Source organism: Bos taurus, chromosome 2 (genome assembly GCF_002263795.3).
Source record: "Bos taurus isolate L1 Dominette 01449 registration number 42190680 breed Hereford chromosome 2, ARS-UCD2.0, whole genome shotgun sequence".
NCBI classification, from domain to species: domain Eukaryota; kingdom Metazoa; phylum Chordata; class Mammalia; order Artiodactyla; family Bovidae; genus Bos; species Bos taurus.
In genome coordinates, this window is record NC_037329.1 from 81,134,343 (window position 1) to 81,156,600 (window position 22,258).

Below are 22,258 nucleotides of genomic sequence, written 5' to 3' on the forward strand. Positions count from 1 at the left end.
TGCAAATCTTGGAGGTACATGCTGTAAATTATCATACAACCAAGATCAATCAAACCAAATGGTTCATATTTTTTTCAATTCTCTAGCATTCCTCAACACCTTTCTTTTACCACAATAAAAGTACAATCCTGATGAGCAATATATTGATTGTACATCTTGTGAATTAGTTGTTAGGATTTTTTCTTTTCTTTAAATTTCTTTGCAGTATTTAAGAAAATCAACAGACTATTGTAGAGGAACAAAAGGGAACTAATCGCTTTTTAAAAAGCTAAAATGATAGCATGGAACCCTTGCTAATCAGCATGTATTTTCCCTGCAGACATTTCTGTACCTGTCATTTTGTCATAGAATAAAGTGAGGGAGATTAGAAAATGTATGGTCTTTTTAAATAGTGAGGGAATGAAAAGTAGAAATGCTTTGCATTTTCATGTGAACAGTTACAAAATATTTTAACTATCTGTACACCAATGTATTTTAAAAAATAGCAATTTGACTGAAAAATCAAAACCCTTGTAGATTCCTGACAAATGGCACAATGTGACCAAAATAACTACAGTTTGAGTAACAACAGCAATTTTGGATTCTGAAAATTCCTTGAAATTTTTAATGGATTCATCTGTAGTACTGATGAATAATATTGGAGATCATTATGTTTGATAGGAACAATGGATAAGAATTCATTATTCCACAGAAAGGAACCAAGTATTTTAAAGCTGATTAACTTTATATAATAGGAGGTATGATTTTTATATTTGAATTATAACATATTTCCTGAATTTTGTAAGCATATTCTTTGTGACACATTGACTTTAATCTGCCAAGCTCCTCTGTCCATGGAATTTTTCAAGCAAGAATACTGTGTAGCAGGTTGCCATTTTCTACTCCAAGGTATTTTCCCAACCCAGGGATCAAACTCCTGCACCGGCAGGCAGATTCTTTATCCCTAGAGCCACCTGGGAAGCCCTAAGTGTAAAATAGATATCATAAATTTTTTAAAAGAAATTAATTTATTTTAATTGGAGGATAATTACTTTGCAATATTGTGATGGTTTTTACCATACCTCAACATGAATTGGCCACAGGTATACATGTGTGTCCCCTCCTGGACCCCCCTCCCATCTCCCTCCTTACCTCATCCCTCTGGGTTGCTCCCAGCTTTGTGTGCCCTGCTTCACACATCAAACTTGAACTGGCCATCTATTTTACATATGGTAATGTACATGTTTCAATGTTATTCTCTCAAATCATCCCACCCTCGTCTTCTCCCACTGAGTCCAAAAGTCTGCTTTTTATATCTGTGTCTCATTTTCTGTCCTGCATGTAGGATCATAAATATCATCTTTCTGAATTCCATATATATGTGTTAATATACAGCATATATATAGAATTTAGGTATCATAAAATTTCACAAAGAATTATGAACAAAAAGGAGTTTATAAAAGAATTTTATTTTTTACCTTGAAAGTGAATGGATTATAAGGCCAACTAGCGGAGTTTAAAAACCAGTGGCTACTGAAGGTAGTCTGAATTGATTCATACAGGAATTTTAGCCTTCTGATATGAGATAGGTGACCACAGTATATTTCAATTGACATCTTTTCCATAAGTGTTCTTATGCTGATGATGGTCTCCAAAATAGTGTTTTGTTTCTGTTCCTTTTCTTCATCTTGCACCTAAATTGGTAGTGATATAACACGATTCTCCTAAAAGAATATATTGAATGAGGATTGGTGTTACACTGAGTGAATCTTAGAGAAAAAACATGGTTTGATTTCTGGGATTTTTCTCTTTTAAAAGCCACTTCACACTGTCCCCTATTCAACAAAGAGCTTTATGCAAATTTAGCTCTTCTTGAAGCATTGTTGAGGTATTGTCTGTAAATTGAAACTGTTCTTTAAGCCCCAGTGGCCTTATTAATTAATTAATTTTTTGCAATATTCATCTACCTAGCAACTTCAGAAGGCCAAATTAGTAACTTCTTAAGACTCTAATCCCAGCTGCTATCTTCAGCATGCTATCATAATGAGTTAACACTCATTATGGAAAAGACAGAGGGGAACTGTACTGAATATCATCATTTATAAGAAATAGTAATTGCTGACGTTTATCAAACACTTATTCTATTTGTTTAAACGTAAAATTTGCACTATCATTTTGCCGATCATGAACCTGAGCCTCAGAGACAAGAAACATGTTCAAGGTTGCTTATTTGGGGCTGAAATTTGACCTCATCTCCCTGATCGAAAGACTATGAGTTTAACCTTCAAAGGCATTGTCATTCCAGCAACCACACAAGGATGACAACCTTCAGGCTGCCTACCCACAATTTCTGGACATCTGCTTATTTGGGAAGCTGAGTGGAAGCCATTTTTACTAAAGATTGTTAGAGGCCATCGCTTTTCTATCATTCAACTTACTATCTTACTTTTTGTTGTTGTTTTTCCTTCATCATGAGATCCAAGAAAATGTCCTAATAGAGGGCCCACTGATATGAAAAAGTCACCAGTTTTAAGCTTGCAAATGGGATTTCATTGAGGTCTTACTCTCTCAGTAATTTGCTTGTTGGCATCAGAATATTTATGTTCCAAAGCCAAGAGTCACATAGGTGTATTACCTGAATTTTGTGGAATGGCTCATTGGAGTGTACTGCTGCACTTGAGTGACACGAATAATTATCATATCTTGACTCCCTTTATAATAGAGAAATTTACTCATTAATTTCTCATATTATAATAAGACTTTATATTTCTGCAGTGCTTTTATATACATTATCCTGTGAGCAACTCAGCAATATTATGAGGCAGGAATTATTATCCCCATTTTAGAGATGAGGGCTTTAAAGATGAGAGTGTTGATGTGATTTGTCCAAGGATATAAAACTAGTAAGTGGAATGCTCTGAACCAGGTCAAGTGCTTTTGCTGCTGTAATGTAGGTCTGATTATTTACTTGCAAGTTAGGAAGTGTAATCAGTGTTTTCACATCTGTGCGCAAAAACCCTGCAAACTATAATTCAGACATTTTGAATCATAATCTACAGTTTGGGATTTGTGTTGTTGTGTTGCTAAATCACGTCCGATGCTTTTGTGACCCCTGGGATGGTAGCCCACCAGGCTTTTTTGTCCACAGGATTTCCCAGGCAAAAATACTGGAGCATGTTGCCATTTCCTTCTCTAAAGGATCTTCCTGATCCAGACCCAGGGATCGAACCATATGTCCTGCATTGGCAGGTGGATTCTTTACTACTGAGCCACCAGGAAGCCCTTATTGGGATTTAGACATCTGTATTTTCTGAAAAAGACACTGCTCAGCATTGAGAACCCATGTCCTCAACAACACTTGTTGCTTGTTGATTTACTTGTTTCAATTTTATCATGGCAAATAAAACAAACCAGAATCATCTTAATCATTATTAAGTGTACAGTTTAGAAATGTTAAGTATACTTTTCCCATTGTTGTACATCAACAATGCTGTATATCAGCTCCCTAGGATTTTTTCATCTTGCAAACTGAAACTAAACCCATTAAACATCTAAATTCTCCTCCTTTTTTCTATTATTTTATTTTAAAATAATTTTGAATTCACAGAAGAGTTGCAGTACAGTACTTAAACCTTTTTTCCCTTGCAGTGTTTGATATTAAGCTGCAGTGTATTTTCTACAAATAAGGACATTTCCCCCCATAAGAAAAGCACAATCATTCAAACTAGGAAAGTAACACTAAAACATTACTATTATCAAATATGCAGACTCTGGTCAAGTTTCACCAAATCTTTTTATAATATCTTTTATAGTAGTAAGATCCAGTTGATTACATGTTATGCTTAATTATACATAAAATTAAATTAAATGTCTTTCATGTAAGAAATTAAGTTTCTTTCAATTTGAAATAGTTCTTCAATATTTTCTGACTCTCACAACCTTGACTCTTAGTTATTTTACAAAATTGACCTGAACTTTGGATTTGTCTATGTTTCCTCAGTTTTCAATCAAGTATCAGGTTATGCCTTTCAAGAAAAAATATAGAAATGATGCTGTGTTCTTTTTTATGAATCTTGTCCAATGGTACATGGTTTTGATTTGTCCCATTACCAGTGATGTTAACTTTCATCACAGCATTAAGTGGTACTTTCTAAGTTTTTCCACTGTACAGTTATATCTTTAAAATTTGTAATTAATCAGTATTTTCTGGGAGACACTTTGAGACAATATATGCTTCTCATTTCTCATCAATCTCTTACATACTAGTTTTAGCATTTGTTGATGTTATGATAATCATGACTATGGGAGTCTCCATTGGTGATTTTGTAAATTTAAATTTCATTCTACTTTTATTAGTTGGCATTCTACTGGAAGGAAAGTGTTCACTTCTTTCATCTTATTTGGTTGTTTATATCTCCATGTGCTCATAGATTCCTGTTTTATTCAAGGAGTTATAATCTGTTAGTATCATGATTCTTTCTTTTGGTACTGAAGTTACTCCAGATTTGCCTGGAAGAAGCACCTTCAAGCTGATTTCTGCATTCTTTTGATATTTATTGTTCAGTCACTAAGTAGTGTCCAACTCTTTATGACCCATGGACTGGCTCCTCTTTTGATATATCACATGACTTTTTGCGTACTTCATTATTTTTTGCACAAGAATATATTCCAAATCATTTTGTCATTCCCTTAACCATTCCCTGCCCTAGCTTGTAACCAGCAGTTTTTCAGTGAAGCTTTTGTCCCTTTTCATGAAGAAAATATTTGGAAACCAAAGTTTGGCTTCTACATGTACTCACTGATTTGGGGAGGAGGTTGATCACTGCTCCAGGCCTTCTCAGTATATATATACTAAGAACAGAGCTGACAATAGCATCTGTGCAAGGGGACATGGAGGTAACACTGGTAATGGAAACGAGGTTATATATAGGGAGGATTCTAATAATAAGTATGTATATATATAACAATATATAATAATGTGTGTGTATATATATATATATATATATATATATATACACATACATATATATATACATATATGTGTGTGTGTGTGTGTGTGTTTTGGGGAAGGAAATGGCAGCCCACTCCAGGATTCTTGCCTGGAGAATCCCATGGACAGAGGAGCCTGGTGGGGGCCTCAAAAAGTCTGGCACAACTGAAGTGACTTAATGTGCACAAATACATGTGTTTAAAAATCTCTTCATAATATATATTGAATATCATGTGTTCATGCCAATTATTTCCAATTACAATTTACCAACACAGTGTTTATTCTAGTTTTCTTTCTTCCTGTAAGTGTGCCTCCCTTGTTGAAGAGTGAAAAGCTCTTTTTAATGTATTCACTTATTATTAGAATCCTCCCTGTATATAACCTCGTTTCCATTATCAGTGTTGCCTCCATGTCCCCTTGCACAGATGCTATTGTCAGCTCTGTTCAGGCTCCCCTACCCTACCCCAAGTCCACACCCATCCCTTTCCCCACATGAATCTCCACTTTGTGGAAGTTACTATGTAGATTGTTGAAATGACAACAAAGGATTTAGAGTATTACATACACTTAATTGATAAAGCAGGGTAGGGTTTGAGAGAACTAATTAGAATTTTGAAAGAAGCGCTACTGTGGGTTAAATGCTATCAAACACTGTTGCATACTATATAGAAATCATTTGTGAAAGGAAGAGTCAATAAATATAACAAACTTCATTGTCTTGTTTTAAGAAACTGACCCAACCACCTCAACCCTCAGCAAACACCACTCTGATACGTTAGTAGCTGCCAACATCGAACTAAGACCCTCCACCACCAAAAACATTATGACTGGCTGAAGGCTCAGATGATGGTTAGCATTTTTTAGCAATAAAGTATTGCTATTAAATACTTAATAGACTACCATGTATTAATAGTATAAACATAACTTTTATGTATACTAGGAAGCCAAAAAATCTGTGAGACTTGTTTTATTGTGATATTAGCCTTATTGGTGTGATCTGGAACTGAATCTACAGTATTTTGGACATGTCTATATTAATATTGTCCAAAACATGGTGATAACTTCTACTTTAAGCAGCTTATTTCCACTGCTAAACTGGCAACTTTCCAATAACTGTAAGGATTTAAATTTTGAAAAATGGAGGCAAGGTTGTTGAAAGAAGGAGTAAAATAATATCTACTCTAAAGTTGCATGAGTTTTTTATATTATACATATTTGAAGGACATTTCTGATCCCTTCTTTCTCTTTTCCTCATTGCTTTGCTTAGCTGAGTTATAATAATCTTATTCTCACAATACATTTTTTGGAGATATACAGATCAAAGACCTGAGTTTAGTCTTTACTCAGTGATTATATGAGGTTGAAAATCTACTTTCATATTTAAATATTGATCTATTAATCTATGAAAGTGTATGAGATGTACATTTAGTGTTTCAAAGTGCTTCCCCAGTATAAAATGTTTCACTTCAGAGACCAATGACCTGAATTTTAAAGGTATATTAAGCCTTTTAAATTATCCATTATTATTATTTATTTACACTCTTCAGTCACTTTTTAAGTGTACATATTGGATTTCACGGTCAGTTTTTAGCACTTTTATCAATAGCATTTTTATTCAGTTGAGCTTTTATTCTGGTCAGTTTTTCTTTGACCTAAGAAAGTGGAATATTTCCAATGAGTATGCCAAAGAGTCCTCAAAAATTAACATTTTTGAGCCCTATATCCCCAGATTATATTTTACTTTGCAAGTTGCACATTAGTATGACTTAGATTTGGAAATACATGATGAAATTCATTTAAAAAAGGCCCTGAGCAAGAGGAATAGAAAGCACAGATATAATAACATTGAGGGAAAGAAGCCACACATAAGAAGCTATACCTTGTGATTTCGTTTATAATATGTACAAATACAGGTAAAGCTAATCTATGCATTGGTTATAGGATCATATAGACTGTGACTGGAGAGGAGCAAAAGGAAGCTCCTTGGAGTGCAGGTAGATTTTTATTTTTCATTCTGAATTCTGATTGCAAACTTCAACAAACTGCATTTACAGTGTCTATATTGGGGTTTGGACTTCCTCCATGGCTCAGCAGTAAAGAATCTGCCTGAAATGCAGGAGATGCATGGAGATGCTTATTTGATCCCTGGGTTGGGAAGATCACCTGGAGGAGGGCATAGCAACCTACTCCAGTATTCTTGCCTGGAGAATCCCATGGACAGAGGAGTCTGGCAGGCTACAGTCCATAGGGTCACAAAGAGACGCAACCGAAGCCTCTGAGGACACACACATACTTAAGTTTGGCATGTTATCCTTCAATAAGATCTTAAAAAAACCCCTATGTCCATGTTTAACAACAAAGGGGCAAGTTTTCACTTGGATATTATCAGGTGTTTATCAAGTTTGTATTTCTACTAAAATATAAAAAGTATGGTTAGTGGCTACATCTCTGAGAAGAAAGACTTTTGCCAAGGTTCTTGCAGAACTTGTGAGTCATCCATTAAGATATATTTCTTGGGGCTAACAACTCAGTAAAGTCTGAGGTGAATTTCTAGCAAAGTCATTTGTCATTTTCAAGTCAGCATGGTTTTGGCACCTGCTTGTCAACAAAGACTGCCACTGTTGGAAACTCACTTTTAGCAAAGTTGTCTGCTTCTGACCAAATGGATTATGATATGGCAGAAATAGTCAGTGAAATTGTCCTGGCCATATCAGTAATCAGTACAGGTGGCTGACTCAACAGTTTCATGATTGATATGACTTGTTAATTCTATAGTTTGTAGACAGACTATGGCAGGCAATATTGTCTGGTCACACTAGCTTACAAGAATGCATCTTCTATAAGTGTGTTCAAATTCAGCTTGGACTTGCATTCTAGATATTCTAGATGTTTATCTTTTAGTGAGGCATATTTGTCCCTTAGATCTGATTCATGTTTTTTTCTGTTGTTGATGGTGGTGATGATTTTTTGTTTCTTCTTTTTTTTTTTAAGGTTTATTTTTCAGAAATTAGAGATAACATCCTTATGGATTTTATCATCTTTCATATTAGCTCTCAATACAAAATGACATGCTTAACAGCTACAATGATTTCATCCAGTTTTCTCTGGAACAATTTGTGTTTGAACTGGTAAATATGTGATGCCCTACTGCTGCTGCTAAATCGCTTCAGTCATGTTCCACTCTGTGCGACCCCATAGACAGCAGCCCACCAGGCTCCTCTGTCCCTCGGGTTCTCCAGGCAAAAATACTGGAGTGGGTTGTCCCAACGCATGAAAGTGAAAAGTGAAACTGAAGTCACTCAGTCGTGTCCAACTCTTAGTGACCCCATGAACTGTAGCCTACCTGGCTCTTCCATCCGTGGGATTTTCCAGGCAAGAGTACTGGAGTGGATTACCATTTCCTTCTCCAGTGATGCCCTAAGGGACTGCTAAATATGGCTAATGTTGAACTGTCTCTCATTTCACTTTCTCTCTTGTGCATATTTGTAAAATAAAATTGCACATAAAAACTGGGCAGCAGAATAGCTTTTCATAAAAATAATCAAGGTAGGCATCTGGTGAAGACATGTGTTCAATTGTTTTGTTCAGCTTATTTAGACCTCAGCATCCTTAACATTTCTGTAAGTAATTTTCTAGTCTTTATAAAGCAAATTCAAGTTGGGTTGTATATACCTCCAAAAATAACTTAGAAAAATTTTCAGTGGTAACTATCTTCTATTTCTTAATGTATTTAGTTGTGTTGTTTTCATGTTCACTCCTAATTAAGGATAACATTTTAAGAGGTTATTTTCATGTTACCATTGGTCAATATGCTGTTCTATTGAATTACGTTGTGCAACATAAATATTACGTGTTATTAGAAAGTGGAGAACTGCCTTTATCATTAGAGCTCCTAAGGAGTAGCTATAAGTGATCATTTTTCAATGCTTGATAAATCTTCAAAGTTTTCTATGTTTCTGTTTAACTCAGCTATAATTAACACCAGAATTGCCTACCACGAGTAAGAATTTGGATTTATTTTTTTAATCTAATAGAGAAATAAATTTTGCTTCCAGAGGGATCACGAGATGGGAAAGTAGATAGAGATTCACTTTTAAGTTACTGGAAATATGCAATGTTCTGAATACTAGCAAATATTAGTTGAGGTATTTTACATGGTTTGGTTATTCAGCTTAAATCTGAGCTGTGTCTTGTATTATACCTGTTGTTGGTGTGCATTGTTTCTGAAATTCAAAAATAAGTTGTTTAGTGAGTAAACAAATGCATAAATAAACATTTACATTTTATCCAATGTTTTACCTTTGAGTAATATATCAGTCTAATTCTGGAAGGAAATAGAGGCTATGCTCAAGCTGAATTCTTTGAATAACAGTTTGAGAAAGGGAATGTTAAAAAAAAAAAAGAAAAGAAAACAGGCAGAGTATAGGGAAATCTCAAGGGATACTTGACAATTTCAAGGCTAATCATCAAACTTAAGCCTGAAAGAAGTAGAGAAGGAAGCAGTAATAAAAACTAGATAGAAAGATCTCATGGAAAGGGCTGCCTCAAGTATAACCCTGCATGTGTGCATGCATGCTCTGTCACTTCAGTATGTCCAACTCTTTGCACCCCTATGGACTGTAGCCCACCAGGCTCCTCAGTCCATGGGATTCTCCAGGCATGAATATCCAGGATTGGGTTATCATGCCCTCCTCTAGGGAATCTTCCCAATCCAAGGATCGAACCTACATCTCTTGCACTGCGGGCAGATTCTTTACCACTGGGCCGCCAGGGAAGCCCAGGCTATAATCTTAACTAGAGACAATTTAACAGGGGAGAGGCAAGTGTGTGAAGTGGAAACACTGGGAACTCCCTCTCTTGTCTTCCTTAGATCTCTTGCTTCATGCCCTCTTTAGATGAGCACAAGCAGAAGCCAGAGCCCACCGATACTTGTTCATAGAGTTCAGCCCCCCAGACACATGGCTGGCTAGAGTGTCATGAAAGGGACAAACAGAAGCACTCTAACTCTATCATAGTGCTTCTGGGAACTTTCTTACACTTTTCCTTATGCATATTATTTAGAGTTACTTTAGGATGAGTATCAAGAAGTGAACTTAGTAGATTTACCCTACCCTACAACCAAATAATACAAAATTGTTATCTACATCTGAGACCTGTGATCCAATCTTATTAAAAATGGGGATAAACAGACATTATCTTCCTCAATATATAAGGAAATAGAATGCCCACACCAACATCCATGAAATAGTCTTGCTAGTGATGTTAAATATCAACCTAAAAATGATCAGTTTGGGAGAACATAATGTTCACGAGAATGAATGACATGGGGAACAAGTTACAGAATCCTAAGAGACCATCCAATCAAATACAGAATGTGGGACATTCTATAGGACAAATGACCCAGTCTTTTCCAACACACCAAATACAAGGCAATAAAAAGGAAGGAAAGAGCATCTTATAACCTTTAAAAGACCTCGGAGACATGAGCACTGAATGCAATATGTAGATGTAAGTTGAACTTAATCCAAACCTGCAACAATGACAATGATATTATTAAAAAAATATTACTATGGGCAAGAATTCAGTTCAGTTCAGTTCCTCAGCAGTGTCTAACTCTGTGACCCCATGGACTGCAATATGCCAGGCTTCCCTGTCCATCACCAACCCCGGAGCTTACTCAAACTCAAGTCTATCAAGTCAGTGATACCATCCAACTGTCTAATCTTCTGTCAACACCTTCTCTTCCTGCCTTCAATATTTCCCAGGATGAGGGTCTGTCCCAGTGAGTCAGTTCCTGCATCAGGTGGCCAAAGTATTTGAGCTTTAGCTTTAGCATCAGTCCTTCCAATGAATATTAAGGACTGATTTCCTTTAGGATTGACTGCTTTGATCTCTTTGCAGTCCAGGGAACTATCAAGAGTCTTCTCCAACACCACAGTTCAAAAGCATCAATTATTCAGTGCTCAGCTATCTTTATGGTTCAACTCTCACATCCATACATGACTACTGGAAAGACCATAGATTGACTACATGGACTTTTGTCAGTAAAGTAATGTATCTGCTTGTTAATATGCTGTCTAGGTTGGTCATAGCTTTTCTTCCAAGGAGCATGGGTCTTTTAATTTCATGCCTGCAGTCACCATCTACAGTGATTTTGAAGCCCAAGAAAATAAAGTCTGTCACTGTTTCCATAGTTTCCCCATCTATTGGCCATGAAGTGATGGGACCAGATGCCATGATCTTTGTTTTTTGAATGTTGAGTTTTAAGCCAGCTTTTCACACCCCTCTTTCATTTTCATCAAGAGGCTCTTTAGTTCCTCTTTGCTTTGTGCCTAAGGGTGGTGTCATCGGCATATCTGAGGTTATTGATATTTCTCCCTGCAATCTTGATTCCAACTTGTGCTTCATCCAGCCTGACATTTCGCATGGTGTACTCTGCATATAAGTTAAATAAGCAGGGTAACAATATACAGCTTTGATATACTTCTTTCACAGTTAGGAACCAGTCCAATGTTCCATGTCCTGTTCTAATTGTTGCTTCTTGACCTGCATACAGATTTCTCAGGAGGCAGGTAAGTGGTCTGATATTCCCATCTCTTTAAGAATTTTCCACACTTTGCTATGATCCACACAGTCAAAGGTTTTAGCGTAATTGGTGAAGCAGAAGTAGATGATGTTTTTCTGGAATTCTCTTGTTTTTTCTATGATCCAATGGATGTTGGAAATTTGATCTCTGGTTCCTCTGCCTTTTCTGACCCCAGGTTGAACCTTTGGAAGTTCTCGTTTCATGTACTGTTGAAGCCTCACCTGGAGAATTTTGAGCATTAATTTGCTAACATGTGAGATGAGTACAATTGTGTGGTAGTCTTAACATTCTTTGATATTGCCTTTCTTTGGGATTGAGTGAAAACTGACCTTTTCCAGTCCTGTGGCCACTGCTGAGTTTTCCAAATTTGCTGGCATATTGAGTACAGGACTTTAACATCATCATCTTTTAGGATTTGAAATAGCTCAGGTGGAATTCCATCACCCAGCTGCTTGTTTTTTAAGTGGGTTTTATAAATACACAAGTTAATAAGAGATAGATACAAAAGCATTTAACAGATAAAAGAATAACAGTTGTATGATTTTCTTTAAAGCAATCCATTGAACAAACAAGCAAGCAAAAAGTGAGGCAGCTGGAGGAGTAACAGAAGGTAAATGGTGTAAATAAATCTGACAAAATGTTGCTAATCATGGAAATCAAGTAAAGTGTACATGGAGATTAATCATATAATTCTCTCCACTTTTATGTATTTGATAATTTTCATTAAAAGTCTTAAAGTAACAGTTAATTAAAATGACTAGGAAAAGGATCAAGCTGATTTATTCTCACATTAGCAGAATATGAGTGTTCTCATTATTTCACCCTCCCCTTACTTACTATTCTAAGGTATGTTTATTTTAGTGAACCTAAATTATTTCTTAATAGTTTAATACTATCTAATTTTTCTCTAAATTTTTATTTCCCTGGATAATAATGAAGCTAAGTATTCATGTATTTACTGTATTTACTCAGTTCATTTTCCTCCTGTGTGAATTGTTTACATAATATCTATTTGATTTACTTTTCCTTAATAATGTCTAATTAATTTTTATACATTTGGTAGTTATATTCACTGCAAATATCCTCCTTCAGTTCAATAACTGTTTTTTTTACATCATTAATATTTTTTACACATGATTTTTTCAAGAAATGACATTTTCAATATTTTATAAGAAAAAAAAATCCCCCAATATATTTTATGCTATTTTTTCTAATATTTATAGTTTTATATCTAGACTTTATTTTATATAAAATAACACTGAGAAAACTAAGATCATGGCATCTGGTCCCATCACTTCATGGGAAATAGATGGGGAAACAGTGGAAACAGTGTCAGACTGTATTTTTTGGGGCTCCGAAATCACTGCAGATTGTGATTGCAGCCATGAAATTAAAAGACGCTTACTCCTTGGAAGGAAAGTTATGACCAACCTAGATAGCATATTCAAAAGCAGAGACATTACTTTGCCAACAAAGGTTCGTCTAGTCAAGGCTATGGTTTTTCCTGTGGTCATGTATGAATGTGAGAGTTGGACTGTGAAGAAAGCTGAGCACCGAAGAATTGATGCATTTAAACTGTGGTGTTGGAGAAGACTCTTGAGAGTCCCTTGGACTGCAAGGAGATCCAACCAGTCCATTCTAAAGGAGATCAGTCCTGGGTGTTCTTTGGAAGGACTGATGCTAAAGCTGAAACTCCAATACTTTGGCCACCTTATGTGAAGAGTTGACTCATTGCAAAGACTCTGATGCTGGGAAGGATTGGGGGCAGCAGGAGAAGGGGATGACAGAGGATGAGATGGCTGGATGGCATCACCAGCTCGATGGATGTGAGTTTGGGTGAACTCCAGGAGCTGGTGATGGACACTGAGGCCTGGCGTGCTGCAATTCATGGGGTCGCAAAGAGTCGGACATGACTGAGCAACTGACTGAACTGATGAGGTGAAAATCTATATTTTTTCCACAAAAGTATAATCCATCATCTAATTTACAGCATTATTCACACTGCCCTACTGATTTGCAACATGACTTCCTCTATGTACAGATTTCAAAATCATGTGAGTCTGCTTCTAGATCCTGTTCCATTAGAGTACTTGTACATTTCTGTGAAGTTATTATATACTGAATTACTATAGCTTTAGCGTAAGACAATGTAAACAATGTGCACATTCCCTGAACAATTTTCTTCTTCTTTAAAATTGTCTTGTATATTCATGTCTCTTATCTTTTCTTATAACTTTAAAGCCAAATTGTCAAGTTCCATAAAACAGTCACTGATATTTTGTGTGTGGATTCAAAGGCTCACTGTTACTTGGAAGACAAAGTTTCCCAGAATAATTTATAAATTCAATGCAAGTGTAATCAGACATGTGTCTCTCTTAATATATTCAAGTTTCTTCTATGATCATCAGTAAAGATTTATAATTTTCTCCATGAAGAGTTTTACATTTCCCTAGGTTTGCTTGAAAAACACCTTACATTTTTATTGCCATTGTGAGTGCAATTTTGATATATTTCATTTGTTTTAGTACATGTGTAAGACTATGATTAATTCGCATTCTTACATAGTCTATTAGACTTTTTTATTAACTGTAGTTTTTTACAGTATTTTTTGGTATTTTCTAGGTAAAATGACATTAGCTCTTGAGTGCATCAACAGTTTTATTTTTCCCGTTTTTTACTTCCCTCCCCTTCCCAATCCTTATTTTGCTGTGCTGGTTAGTACTTCCAGAACAAGGTGAAAATTGCAATTAATATATTATTTTTCTTCCCAGTTGAAATGCTGATGCTTCTAAAGTTTTATCAGTAAATATAATAATGTTTAATCTAGTTTATGTTGCTATCATTTTAGTTTCTGTTCATATGCTTAACAGTTTAGGGGAATCACTTTTTCAAATTTTCTAACTGTCTATATTAAGAATAAGTGTAAAATTTTGTCAAATTTTTTTTGGATATATTAAAAGAATTATCATATTTTTCTTCATTCATAATATGGTGATTTTTAAATTTTTTTCATATGATGTTTTTAGATTGATCACTTTGGTTAGCTTCAATATAGACAACTAAAATAATAATAAACATCTGTTAAATTTTATATGCTGTTATTTTTGCCTAACATTTTTTTTTCATGTGAAATGGAAGTTTTATTTATTTTTTTTAAATTTTATTTTATTTTTAAACTTTACAATATTGTATTAGTTTTGCCCAACATCGAAATGAATCTGCCACAGGTATACCCATGCTCCCCATCCTGAACCCTCCTCCCTCCTCCCTCCCCATACCCTCCCTCTGGGCCATCCCAGTGCACCAGCCCCAAGCATCCAGCATTGTGCATCGAACCTGGGCTGGCATTTTTTAATTGAATTTAAATATTATCTATTTTTTAAAATTTCTCTGTACTTTGTTTCTTTAATTTTGCTCTTTGAGTGTCTCTTGATTGTCTGTTGAATACTAGATACTTTTTGATAACATATTAACAACTCTAGATTTGTTTCTTATCTCTGTCTAACCTAAGTTGTTGCTATTTCTTTGTTTATAAACTTGCCTAGACTAAATCTGTGATGTTGGTCTCCCTACTAACATTATGGCCATTGATTTCTGCTCAAATTTTTGGTTGTTTTTCTTTCTAAGCTAGAGTTCCTGGGCTTGCATAGGTTAGAGGTCATCCACCTTTGGCTAGAGTTAGTGCTCAAAAATTTCAAGCCAATAAAGCTTCAACCCTCAGCTTTATTTTTCTGGGCTCCAAAATCACTGCAGATGGTGACTGCAGCCATGAAATTAAAAGACGCTTACTCCTTGGAAGGAAAGTTATGACCAACCTAGATAGCATATTCAAAAGCAGAGACATTACTTTGCCAACAAAGGTTCCTCTAGTCAAGGCTATAGTTTTTCCTGTTATCATGTATGGATGTGAGAGTTGGACTGTGAAGAAGGCTGAGCACCTAAGAATTGATGCTTTTGAACTGTGGTGTTGGAGAAGACTCTTGAGAGTCCCTTGGACTGCAAGGAGATCCAACCAGTCCATTCTGAAGGAGATCAGCCCTGGGTGTTCTTTGGAAGGAATGATGCTAAAGCTGAAACTCCAGTACTTTGGCCACCTCATGCAAAGAGTTGACTCATTGGAAAAGACTCTGATGCTGGGAGGGATTGGGGGCAGGAGGAGAAGGGGACGACAGAGGATGAAATGGCTGGATGGCATCACTGACTCGATGGACTTGAGTCTGAGTGAACTCCGGGAGCTGGTGATGGACAGGGAGGCCTGGCGTGCTGCGATTCATGGGGTCGCAAAGAGTCAGACACGACTGAGCGACTGATCTGATCTGATCTGAGGGTGTGTTCAAATTTCAGGTCATTTTCAAATCTCCCTTGACTCTTCCCTGTTCACTTGTATTAACCTGCCACCCCCTCTCCCCTAAAGTAATGTAGATATGTATGGGTGCAATGTGTCCTTCCTGATCACTTCTGCACATGCGCATAACCTTTGGTAGATGTCTTATGTATGGGCTGTGCTTAGTTGCTCAGTCCTGTCGGACTCTTTGTGACCATGTGGGCTGTAACCCACCAGGCTCCTTTGTCCAAACAAGATTACTGGAGTGGGTTGCCATGCCCTCCTCCGGGGTATCTTCCCAAACCAGGTCTCCTACATTGCAGGCAGATTCTTTACCACCGTCTGAGCTGCCAGAGAAGCCCCCTTGGGTATACAGCAAATTAATTTTGCTGTTTATGACTATTTCATCTCACTGGAACTCTCTGTTAAATATCCTGTTAGACTGATGGTGCTCCTTGCTTGCTTGCTACTGAATCACCACCTTGACAACAAAAATCTCGTGAATCCTCTTCCAGTAGCAGCAACAAAGGTGCCAGTTTTCATGGTTTGCCATGGCTATGTATTCATGGAAAGGCCTGATGACAGAACTCAGTTGCAGATAGGGAGAAAGGGAAGCAGCCTAGGAAAATAATGCCATATACCTTCACTGTTCTTTCTTGGAGTTCATTAACAAATGTGTTTTTCAGGAATAATCACTTCTCAGTTTGTCAGATACATTTGGTCAAATTCCAGAGTGCTCATGAAATTGTTGGTTTGGGATATTTTGTCCAACTTGATAGTTATTTTTTAGCAGGTGAAGTTGTCAACCTCATTACTCCATCATAGGGGAAAGTCAGAACTCTATTATACTTTTTTAGGTTCTATGATTTATAGGACCATCTAATTTGCCCAGTGATCACACCCTTTGAGTTATTCATAAGTGTTTCAAAAGCCCTTGAGGTCTGAATACTTTACTTTCAGAGCCCTTTCATTGTGATTCCCCGAACCAGCAAAATGCTTTATTGTCCCCTAAATGGTTTGTATTTTCAGTGTGGATTTGGCCTGTATTTGCTCTTTCCTGGCCAAGTCAGGGTCTTCTTTTGTGTAAATTAAATTTAGTTTATCGATTTACCAGCTTTTAGTGGACTTGAGATATTGCTCAGAAAATTATTTTATCTTAAATTTATTCCACCATATTAATAAATTCATAATTCTCAACTAGCAACTCTGTTTCTGCCACTGCTGTTCCACATATTTTGTATGGTCTTGCTTTTAATATATGAATTTATAGATAACAAACATGGACTTGGCTTTACTGACATATTTATTTAGCTATCTGTAATGTTTCCTTGTTCCATTCCCATTTTTTGCTTCTATCTTGATACTAATGCATAATTTACTATTGATATTATTTCAGTCTCCAGATTTGCATTGCAGTAGTTTTTCTTTTCATGAACAAATGATTCCTATGTAAAATTTCAGGTAAGCAGTAACTTCACAAGAGTGTGTGGCAGATTATTATTAAGTAGTAAGTGACAAGGAAAATGACTATGAGATTCCTGGTGATAGTAAATATCAGCTACTATCTTACCCTGATGCTGGTTTCATTGATCTTAAGGGATAATGCGAAGAGAGCAATAGCTCTTGGTCTTTAACTACTTATATATATATCAGATGCTTTGGATATATTATTTTACTTGAATTACTTAGTGTGGTTCTCACAATAAAACTGTGAAGTAAGTATTGTTAATAATCACATTTTTTTTAAAGTTAAGAGATGAAGGTATGGGACACAAGTTTGAATTACTGAAGAGACTAGCATGGCATGGTCCAGACTGATCAGAATAGATTCTAGCTTCATACAATGGGGATGGCTTCCTTGGTACTTTCAAAACTAGAGTTGCTAAGGAGCAAAGTGAGAAGAGGGTGAATCAATGTTGCATTTAGCTGCAAATGGCAGAAATTTCAAATAATAACAGCTTAAACGGGATTCTGTTTCTTTCATATCACAATAAATCAAGGGTTAGACTGGCGCTGGATTGCATATGTCTTTACTCTAATGTGTCCATGCACTTTTTATCCTCTTGCTTTGTCTGTAGCTTTTGTCCTCATGATCACAAGATGGATGCTGAATCTTCAGACATCATGTTAGTATCCCCAAGAGGAAGAAAAATTGGTGAAGGCAAAGTGTCAAATAGATATACTTGTGGCTTTTATAAACTTTTCTTGATTCTGTCCCACGAATGCATTGAATACCAACCCAGACATTAGGTGCCTCCTGATGTGATAAGATATAAAGTATCCATAGAATTATATTATATTATATGAAATGAAGTATTCGTGCCAAGAAGTTGAACTCAAATTCAATGGATGAGAACTTAGGCTAACATCCAGTTATAGTAAATGCAGGACTAAAGAAACAGGTTAAATGGCACCAAGAATATGCAATCATATATATTCAGAAAATAGGCTGTTCTATGGGACAAGCAACTAGATTTAACCAACAATTCAAAGACATACAGAAAAATGATAGAAAGATGGATGGGTATGATTACTCTAGATTAAGAGAGGTTTAGGAACTGGTCAGAATGGTCATCATCAAAAAAACCTACAAAATATAATTGCTGGGGAGAATGCTGAGAAACGGGAAACCTCCTGCACTGTTGGTGAGAAGTTGATACAAACATTCTGAAGAACAGCATTAAAAATTCCTTCAAAAAAAAAAAAAAAGAAAACTAGGAATAAAACTACCATATGACCCAGCATTTCCACTACTGGGCATATATCCTGAGCAAACCATAATTCAAAATGATACATGTACCCCAGTGTTCATCACAGCACTATTTACAATCGCCAGGACATGAAAGAAATTTAGATGCCCATCGACAGATGAATGGATAAAGAAATTGTGGTACGTATATACAATGGAATATTAGCCATGAAAATACACAAATTTGATGAACCTAAAACCTGTTATATAGAGTGAAGTAAGTCAGAAAAAGAAAAACAAATATCATATATTAACACATTTATGTAAACTAGAAAAATGGTACTTATGATCCTATTTGCAGGGCAGGAATACAGATGCAGACATAGAAGATGATTTTGTGGACACAGTGAGGGAAGAAGAGGAGAGGATGAATTGAGAGAGTAGCATTGACATGTATACACCACCATGTGTAAAATAGCTAGCTAGTAGAAAGCTGCTGTTGGAGAAGGAAATGGCAACCCACTCCAGTGTTCTTGCCTGGAGAATCCCATGGTCGGAGAAGCCTGGTAGGCTGCAGTCCATGGGGTCGCACAGAGTGAGACACGACTGAAGCGACTTAGCAGCAGCAGCGGCAGCAGAAAGCTGCTGTATAGCATAGGGAGCTCAGCTTGATGCTTTGTGATGACCTAGAGGGGTGGGATGGGGGGTGGAAGGGAGGCTCTAGAAGGAGGGTATTTATGCTTATTTATGGCTAATTTGCTTTGTTGTATGGCAGAAGCCAACACAAAATTGTAAAGCAATTATCCTTCAATTAAAATTTTTAAAAAAGAAACAAAGAAATAATAAAAAAAAATAAAAGAGGTTTAGGAGGCATTACAGTCAAATTCAATGAGTATTATTTGTTTGTATCCTGATTCCAAATGCCAATTTTTGAAAGAAGGAAATTTTAATTGGACTCAATTTTAAATGACAATAATTGACAATTTTGTGAGTGTGGTAATGGCATCCTGGTTTTATAAAGAAAATGTTCTTACTTTTGAAAGATGTATATAGACGTATTTATGAATGAAACTATAGTCAGATATTTGCTTTAAATACCTCAGCAACAATAATAGCAGGAATGAGTAGAAAATGGTGTTTAAGAAATAATTTAGAAAAAGGAAAAGAAGCACAGGACCAAGTCACAGAATTTGCACAAGTACATTTCAATGCATAGAGTGAAACAGGAAAAAAAATAAAAAGAAAGTGGAGAAAAAACTGTTAAAACTGGGAATCAACCTCAAAAAGTTAGGCTTTTTTATTTTTTTCAGTCTATTTTCTTTGCAGGACTAACCTTGGACTAAATCTTCAGATTCCCCAGCATCTCACCTTCGAAGCCTGTTCATTTCTTCCCTCTGCGCCACTCAGAGGTTGCAGTTACTCACTCTCCCTTGGTTTCACCAGTAACCACACGTGTACGTTAGAATATGACCAGACTTCACTGATGTTAGGGGACTCAGCAGATGTTCATGTAGCAGAAACACAAACAACTTAAATTAGGCTCAGGCTTTGGCCTCCCACACTATTTCTCAGCCCTCCCTGTTCTCCTTTGTTCTCCCTGACAACTCTCAGAAAGTTCTTCTACATTGTTATACAGAGGAATGTTGCTGTCTGCCTTCATTTGTATTTCCAAAAATCTCAATGTGTCTGGTAAATGATACACTATCTCTTTTGAGTTTCATCCTTTCTCTTTCCCACATCAGTCTCTGTAAAAAGAGCAAGAAATAACAAGATTTGCTTCCTCAGTGATGTAAACTGTGCTAGGTCACCACCTCCCTACCTCCAGAAAGCAGAAGTAGCTATATAATTTTGGCTTTAAATATTTTTTTTTCTATTTCAAAGGTGCTCATCTAATTAAATTCATACTTTACATCAGGTGGGATACCTGATGTTACCAATCCCAGGTATTGGGGAGGACTCTAAATCCTTCTGCTCATTGCATCCTGGTATGAAGTCACCAAGGAAACCACATACGGTCAAGCACTAGATGAAACAGTGCTTCACTTATTCAGAGAAGAGATAGAGCAAGATCAGCTTTAGTAGTGGGAGTCCATCGGTACCCCCAGGGCAATTAACCTGTGTGCAACCCCCTCCTGTGTCCCTGTTACAGGACACTATCCCCTCTCTGCAGAGGACAGATAAAGCAGTGGGGTTGCCCAGGTACCCTGTGATGCATTCATTCTAAACAGAGACGGAAAAAGTACTCACTGAGTCCCATACAAGGTGACAAGACTGACACAGGTTGTGTGGACTCTTTTCTTTTGTGAAGGATGTGTGAAGGATGACCCAAGGCTCATTCTCATATGGCTGAGTGGGGGAAGAAAGACTATGTGCGTAACTTTTCCTAATATTTTATATACTATTTTAATTTTAATTTTACATTTTTCATGTTCTTAAACCAATGCAATATGTAAAGTTAAAAAATAAAATAAAAAAATAATAAAAAAAATAAAAGCATTGCAATTAAAAAAAAATTACTGGCAATTTTATCTTTCTTGCTTTTAAAAACTCCTTAAAGGAAAGGTTCTTACATGTCTTTTGTTATTGTCACCAAGTGTGGAAGATAGATTAGCTATATTCTTCTCTGTCTTCACAATCATGTTATTTCAGAACATTTTGATACAAAGACTTTTCCTTACTGTGATTGCTGGAACAATATATACTCCATAATAGTCATGGCTGTAATAACAATATTAAAGTATAATGATGAACAAGCAGTTCTTGGCATCTATTTTTTTCATCTGAAAAAGGAAGAATTTAGGATGAGTGATCAGTAGTAACACTTCCAAATTTAAGCTTTTTTCAGTGTATTTTATTTCATATTCCAAAAAAAAAAAAAAAAATGAGGGAATTCAATGGCATAAAGAGATTAATCTCCCAAAGACAGTATTAAAAGACAAGGTAAATATAGATTTCTGTTCTCTTAGTATCTTTGCCCAAGGAGATAAAATTCCTAAGATTGACTTTTCCAAGTTACATGAAAAATTCTGTATGGACAGCAAATCCAGGTACAGATGTTATGGACTGGCTTGCTCTGTAGAAATCACATACAGCATCAGACTTCTGTATGTACACACAGAGTTGGAAATGGAAGGCCACTTTTCCTTTTGGGAGGAGTGACTCTAGAGAGATATCAAGATGGGCACAAAAGTAAAGGTCTATTAAGTGGTGGTGATGTCAGGCCTCTTCAGGGCCTTTAAAGGTAAAGTATTCCCAGAGTTTGAATTAATCTGAAGAACAGCAGTTCCCTATGAGCTCTAACAAATGTGTATAAATAGAGGACAAGATTCGCATCCCCAGTGTCTGTGCCAGCCCTGGGATGATGATTAATGAAACACTGCTGAGCTGGAGATTTGTAAAGAGTGGATGGCAGCAGGATTCCCAAGGAGTTTTTGAATTGGAATTGAAGAAGATAAGTTCAAGCAGGGAGGACAGAAGAAATGCTGTAAGGATGAACAAAATTGCAGCTTCAAGTAATGCAACCTAGATGTGGATTCCTAAGAAACCATGAATAATGGGGTCATTCTTTTTGTTCAAAGCTTCAGGTTGAGTAAGTCTAAATTATAGACCCATGACTAGGAGCAGACTAAGTCGGTATACCAGAACCACATGGATTTAGACCCATAAGACAGAACATATAAATAATCTAAA